The sequence below is a fragment of the Ostrea edulis genome, chromosome 10 (genome assembly GCF_947568905.1).
Source record: "Ostrea edulis chromosome 10, xbOstEdul1.1, whole genome shotgun sequence".
Taxonomy (NCBI): Eukaryota; Metazoa; Mollusca; class Bivalvia; order Ostreida; family Ostreidae; genus Ostrea; species Ostrea edulis.
This window is the reverse complement of record NC_079173.1, coordinates 5,638,806-5,646,164: the sequence shown is the minus strand read 5'-3', so window position 1 is coordinate 5,646,164 and position 7,359 is coordinate 5,638,806.

Here is a 7,359-nt window from a genome sequence, read left to right as displayed (position 1 = left end):
GAATTCAATTTAACGTAAGTTAATGCGAATTAAATCTGAACCGCTTTCACACGGAAATTTTAATGCGCATCCGTGTGAACGAGACATAAGGTGCAGAATATTTTAAGAAGAAATGTTTTTACCGCTTGTAAAGAAATTCCTGAAATTTTGATGTTGATGAAATTAATGCATTTGCCCGATAAATTTTTTTTTTAAATCCCCGTTAATCTAATGTAAAACAAATCATTGGTTGCCTTTTGAAGGATTTAATTAACGGTTTACAATAGTCTTGCAACCCAGCGTTGACACAGGCATTAGCGAGCACCTACATCCATGTACATATTGAGTTTTTCACCCCACTCCTTCAAAAAAGACAAGAACAAAAGTAAGAAACGACAAAAAAAATAATAATAATAAGTAAAAAAAAAAAAAGTAATATGATCCGATCCATTAACGGACTAGTGACATTTAATACTAGTAATTGAGTGGTGTGAGTAATTTGGAAATTTTGTTCAAATGAATACTGACTGTTCACTGCGTCGTATATCGTTATATTTCATTACAAAATTAAAATGTTAGATATCAAATCGGGAAAACTTTCTTTTAAATTATATACTCATGTAGAACACAACACAATGTTTCAAGTTTGTCTTTTAAAAAATCATACGACTTCGTTGCATTTGTCATTTCAATTCATCCATTTTGACAAATAGGCATCATTTTGTCCTTTGATGGCAGTGTCCTTTTGAAACGTTGACACCCCCCCCCCACCCCCCACCTTATCCCCTTTTTCTGAAATTCAATTATGATGATATGCAGGTTTGATACTTAAACAAAAAGTATACTAGCATTGTGTAACCATATTTTTTAAAATGTGATTTCTACAGTACTACAGTACAGCTCGCCTTAAACATTCATTCTGTTTATATACATTCAGTTGTGTAACAATGGAGTTAAGGGAAGAACGGAGAAAGTGTGTTCGATTTTCCAAACAGGAAGTTTTACCATCCCCCTCTCTCTCTCGCACCCATCCCCTGTTTCTCTCTTCACGCACACATCCCCTCTCTCACATACACACTTCGCACACATCTTCTCTCTCACACACACATCCTCTCTTTCACATACACACTTCAAATCGCACACATCTTCTCTCTATCTCTCTCTCTCACACACACACTCCTCTCTTTTTACAGACATATTTTCTCTCCCTCTCTCTCACCACGCAGATGCCCCCTCTCAAACACCACGCACACATCCTCTATACAACATGCATACATCCTCTATCCCATATAACACGCACACGCCCTCTCTAACACACACCACGCACATCGTCTCTCTCGCACACCACGCACCCATTCTCTTTTTTACCACACACTCATATTTTTCTCCTTTTTAAATTGTTTTTTGCTGATGATATAAAACCGAGGTCCCGTGTCACAGCAGGTGTGGCACGATAAAGACCCTTCCCTGCTCAATGCCATAAGTGCCGAGCATAGGCCTAAATTTTGCAGCCCTTCACAGGCAGTGGTGACGTCTCCATATGAGTGAAATATTCTAGCTCAAGAGGGACGTTAAACAATATTTAATCAACCAATCAATCCTACGAAACTAATATGAAATATAGATAATTTTTTCTTTGTACTAGTGAATATTGAGAAGAATGAACTTTCATATGAAAATTAAAGAAAATCACAATATTGTTTTGGAATCATTTGAAAAGCATTCAAAATTATATAGATCTAAGCCTGATTTTCTGTCTTTTATTATCAAGTACCCCATTTTAATCCTCGCCTAGAGTGCCAGGGGCCCCTTGATAGGACACATCAAATACATGTATCAATTATTATTAAAGAAAATAATGTTATGTAGAACATTAGTGTGTACGATTAGAAACTGGGAAAAGTATTAGCTGCGATAATATTGTTCAATTTAGAAATTTGATTTCACGCAAAAAGAAAAAAAAAATCGTTTACCCTTGTGCTACGTTACTAGAGACAGGACACCTCAAATACTGGGTTTCTAGGTCATATAAAGAAGGGGGTATTGTTACGTAATATTATATAACATATATAGATATTCATAATGTACAGTGGATGCGAAATGGGGCTAAATCCTCACCTAGGGCGTCATAGATTGAATACATTTATCTGATACAAGTTCTAGACATAGCTAAGAAAGAGTTTGAGAAAAAGAAATTTACTTTCCATTGGGAGTAGCCTTCGCTACATGGGTTCAATTCATAATGTTAAGCCTATTTTTTTCTCATTCAATGCTACTATCAAGAATATGGGGGGGGGGGGGGGATTCACTCAATATATCCTTAATCGCATAAGAAAATAAGTGCCTAGGAAAATCAGTTAAATATACCACATTGTCTATACATGTACTCAAACTTCCCAGAGTCCGTTCTAGATTTAGACTAAATGTCGGTGCATACAATGGCATGCCCACTTTTTTTTAATTTTTCATTTATCAGAGATGAACGAGAGAGAGAGAGAGAGAGAGAGAGAGAGAGAGAGAGAGAGAGAGAGAGAGAGACTACTCTTTGTTGACCATTTAGGGGAATGTAACGATAGAAACACGGACGCATTTTTGTGAGATTTTAAAATACATTTGCTATATGAAATAAAGCATCTGAAGTTACATGCATATTACTTGACGTGTTTTACTGTACCCAAGAAAATGATATCCCATTCATGCAACATAAATTTGTATCGTTTAGTACATGTACATTTACCACACTTTATTCAATATATTTTGTAAATACCCACAGCAGGCAGACATATTTTATTCGTATGTACTGTAACATGTATATTGCATACACATGTAAGCAGACCTGTTATATAGTCCTTGGTGTACATGGCATAACAAGTAACTTTATCCGACTTAAATAATCGACGTTTTTAATCGAAGTGTTTAAAAAAGAAAATTCAAGAGCCATTTTATTTTCCATATTTCATTTGAATAGGGGGCATCGAACAACATCTTCGAAAATATGATTGCTTTCTACTTAACAATTTTTAACAAATACACGCATTATTTTCCTCACTCTAATTAATCGTCCGCAAAATGTCTATGACCACGATAAAGTTACATATAAATGAATAATGTATTTTCCATAGCATGCCAGTTTTCAATAGTCTTTGATCTCAACGAGTATTTTTAAATAAAAAGTTAAAATTGTAACTTTTAGAAAAATATCCTGGAAGAATCAGGAGACTGTAAATCCTATAAGGTCGATGACGTCGTTCCGAAAAAGCAACCGTCGGAAGATAGCGTCAGAGTGAACAATGCAATATTGTAACGTTATTTTCTCATTATCAGCAACAAGTAAATGGTACATGTTATATATGAATGAAACGAGAAAATTATCACCTTTACACCTGCAAAATATGATCGGTTTTTGAAGTACGGCCAATTTTGGCCAATAACGTCCCTTGTTCTTTTATACAATTATCCTACAAAACCATCCCGTGTGGATCCGGGTTAGAATAGGTCTCCAGTACCCCTTGCTTGTCGTAAGAGGCGACTAAATGGGGCGGTCCTTCGGATGAGACCGCAAAAACCGAGGTCCCCTGTCACAGCAAGTGTGGCACGATGAAGACCCCTCCCTGCTCAATGCCATAAGTGCCGAGCATAGGCCTAAATTTTGCATCCCTTCACCGGCAGTGTTGACGTCTCCATATGAGTGAAACATTCTCGAGAGGGACGTTAAACAATATTTAATCAACCAATCAATCCTACGAAACCAATATAAAATATAGATATTTTTTTTCTTTGTTCTAGTGAATATTGAGAAGAATGAACTTTCATATGAAAATCAAAGAAAATCACAATATTGTTTTGGAATCATTTGAAAAGCATTCAAATTTATATAGATCTAAGCATGATTTTCTTTCTTTTATTATCAAGTACCACTGTCATGATCGTGTGCAGGATTGGACAAAACAAGATGGCATACGGCAGTTCCAAACAAAGGTAGGCTCTTAAAAATCTTTATTTCACCGACTTATCAGACGACGAATTTATGAATTTAAAACACTGCCTGGCCAGGGAGGCATCATTAAGTTGATCGGTTGTTGGAATTCTTACTCATGTACACATACAACTCTAAATTCATTGATCGAAGTTGACGATGTTGCCTCGATATATATAATTTGAAGCGGGCGAAGATGTTTCTAATCATGTTTTCATGCATTTTAAGAAAGATAATTTCGGTAAAATAGACTGCACTTATCTTTTGATGAAAATTTGAACCAGTGTATGCGACTTGTCCCTTAAATCGCCTTGGTTAAATAAATATATTGACTTGAACATTTGCTAATGTACAGGATTGGACTATGGTCGTTTCTACGATAAACGTGCCGGATTGGACCTCGATTTTGGTTCAGGATTGGACCCTTTCTTAAATACATGCATTTTTTCTTACAGATCCAGTCAGGAGCGAACGTCTTTAAGCTTAAAAGTTGCAAGTGAATGAAGTGTGTTCTATTTTTTGTCTCCTACTAAAACCATGGTTTTGACAAACCTAAAAGAGCACGTGGAGCAAGGAACAATCAGTAAGCCGGAAGAGCCAGCTCGAAAATCTTGAAGTGTTTGAGAATTTTACCGCGCACATGAATCTAAAGTTCTGCCACACGTTAGAGGGAGCCTTTTTCTCGAAGATCAACATGTTGAAAAGTCTTCATTTGCAGAAGCAAATACATTTATATTGTATATACACATGTAGACTATGTTCGATTCCCAACCACTTAACATTTGTGATATCTGCATGGAATTATTAAAACTGAGCATGGTTTGACGTATAATAATTTCTTCAGGTATGATGGTTTACATTTCACAAAGCTGTTCAATGACAATAAAGACAATAAGATGTTGAGGTGTTCATGTTTTCAATACTTAATCATCTGTCCACATGCACTTGTGCCTTTCATATGTATGCTTCTGCTGGAACCAGTTTTGATTGTTAAAACGGGATTTATTATCTTTTGAAAAATTTCCCTATCATATTAATTCTAATAATCTTGAGTGCATATGTCGTACAAGATATCGAGGCCAACTCACTTACAAGGAAAATTACTTACGGTAAAAGTGTTTGTAGGAATGTAGTAAATATCAGCATTTCTGTATTTTAAAACCTTTCGTTTCTTGTAATTATATTGAATTCAACCTTATAGTTCTTATACTGATGAAAGAAAATAAAAAGGATATTTTCTCAGAAATTCGCAATATCACTCCTGTAGCTGAAATATGAACCTAAATAAAAAGCAGTTTTGTCCATGGTGTTTTTTCTTCTTCAATATTTGCTGCTAAAATGAGAGGTTACTCTTCAATACAATTTTTTCACTAGTTATCAGTTCAATATTGAGATTATACACTTACATTTGATTTAGATAATGGAATATACTTTTGAAATTTCATCAGGCGAATGAAAATACCGTCGGAATCATTTGAGAACATTGGAATGCTATGAGGCAAATATGTGAGAATTTATCAAAGGATTTAGAATTGTTTTCGAAGTATTTGAGAACTTTCTTGAGATCTTCTAGAAATACAATTACATTTGATCGAAATGAAATGATGAGACGTATTTCTAACATTTTATCACAGGAATGAAAATTCTTTATGGTTAATGGTTTTTAATGTTTCTCAGAGTGGTATTGTGTCGTAGCATTATGTTAAGGACAAGCAAATATTCGTCTTCTTAGATGTCATTTAATAAAATGGGACACTTTTAATATAAAAACGAATTTGTAATTTATTCCAGCAAAGGTTTTATGCATAATATGTATATCACTGCAAAATGCGGTCATTTAATTAATTTAACAGTCCCATTACGTTATAAATCATTTTTTACAATAAGGATCGAATTAAGTCGAACAGCAATATGAATTACTATAAAACATTTTCATTTTTCCACTTAATGAAAAATATTTCATAAAGAGATTCCCATCTTAAATACTAGTAAAGCATACATTTATAATTGTTTAGAAAAGTGTTCCAAACTTCCAATATTTATCCTTTCCTTTAATTAGGAATTCAGTAAATTATTGAAAATTTTGTTTTGATATGTAAATAGTACTATCATAACTTGTATATCCATACACCATCATTACAAGCCAAACCTAGCGATTCCCAGTACTATCCGTACTTTGATTCCTTTTTGACTTGCTATCAAGATCCATCCTTCCACTTTGGGGTTCCGAAAGACAATGATCGGTGAACGCTTTGTGAACGGTTAATGCACGGTGAACAATTTGTGAACGCAAAACTGTAAACGCAGAGCGCATGGAGAGCACACGATGAACGCACGGAGGGCACACGAACGCACGGTGAGCGAACGGCGAACGGGAAAATGGTAAAGTAGAACGTTTCAGGGACTGTACTTGAAGCAGTTTATGTGTATGTTATTATTACATGTAATATATATTGCAAACAAATATCAAAGAGGCAAAACCAACAGATTGAATTGAGCTGTGTATATATAACATGTAATGTTTACTCCTCCTAGGCACCTGATCCCACCTCTGCTGTGTCCAGGGGTCCGTGTTTGCCCATCTATCTATTTTGTATTGCTTATAGGAGTTATGAGATTGATCACTGTTCGTTATCTTCACCTTGCATGTAAGAGGACATTGCTTTTTGGTATACTGTACGTTCAAAGCTTGAAATACTTTTAATTCTAACATACGATTTTCTAAAACGGTGTAAATCAATGCTGTAAATCTTGCAAAATACCTGAGCTTGGTGATCGGTTACCAGAAGTTTGGGTCCACACAGTTTCAGACCATTTGCGAAGAACTTCGAATAGTAGAGATTTCGTCACTACTGCAGTTCGATGTGACTTTAATTTTTGACAAGCTACCCCCCACCCTCCCCAACAGTAAACTAGATGAATAACGTAAAGAAGATAAAGGGAATAGTTCAGCCAAAACACCCCAAAGTCGTACATCGCAGGGAGGGGGCAAATATATTTAGGTCACCTGAGTCACTTAATAAAGGGTAAACCATATAGGTAATATCTTGAAAATTTGAAATAAATTTCTGAAAATATAGAAAGTAAATAAGGATTTATTTGAACTTGCCCCATTTTCAGATTATGTCGAACACCTTAGGTACAATGTAATTCAGGACGAACATCGAAACCACTCTATGAATCAGGATTGGATGGAACAATGGGTTATTGTCAAAATTAAACAACGATGTCTGAGGGGTCTATATTCACCCTTCGTAACCCAGTTTGCATTTCTTTTCCCATGGGGATTCGGGTTAGAATAAGTCCTCAGTACCCCCCAGTTTGTCGTAAGAGGTGACAAAATGGGACGGTCTTTTGGATGAGTCCAGGAAAACCGAGGTCTCTTTTTTTTTTCATTTCTTGAT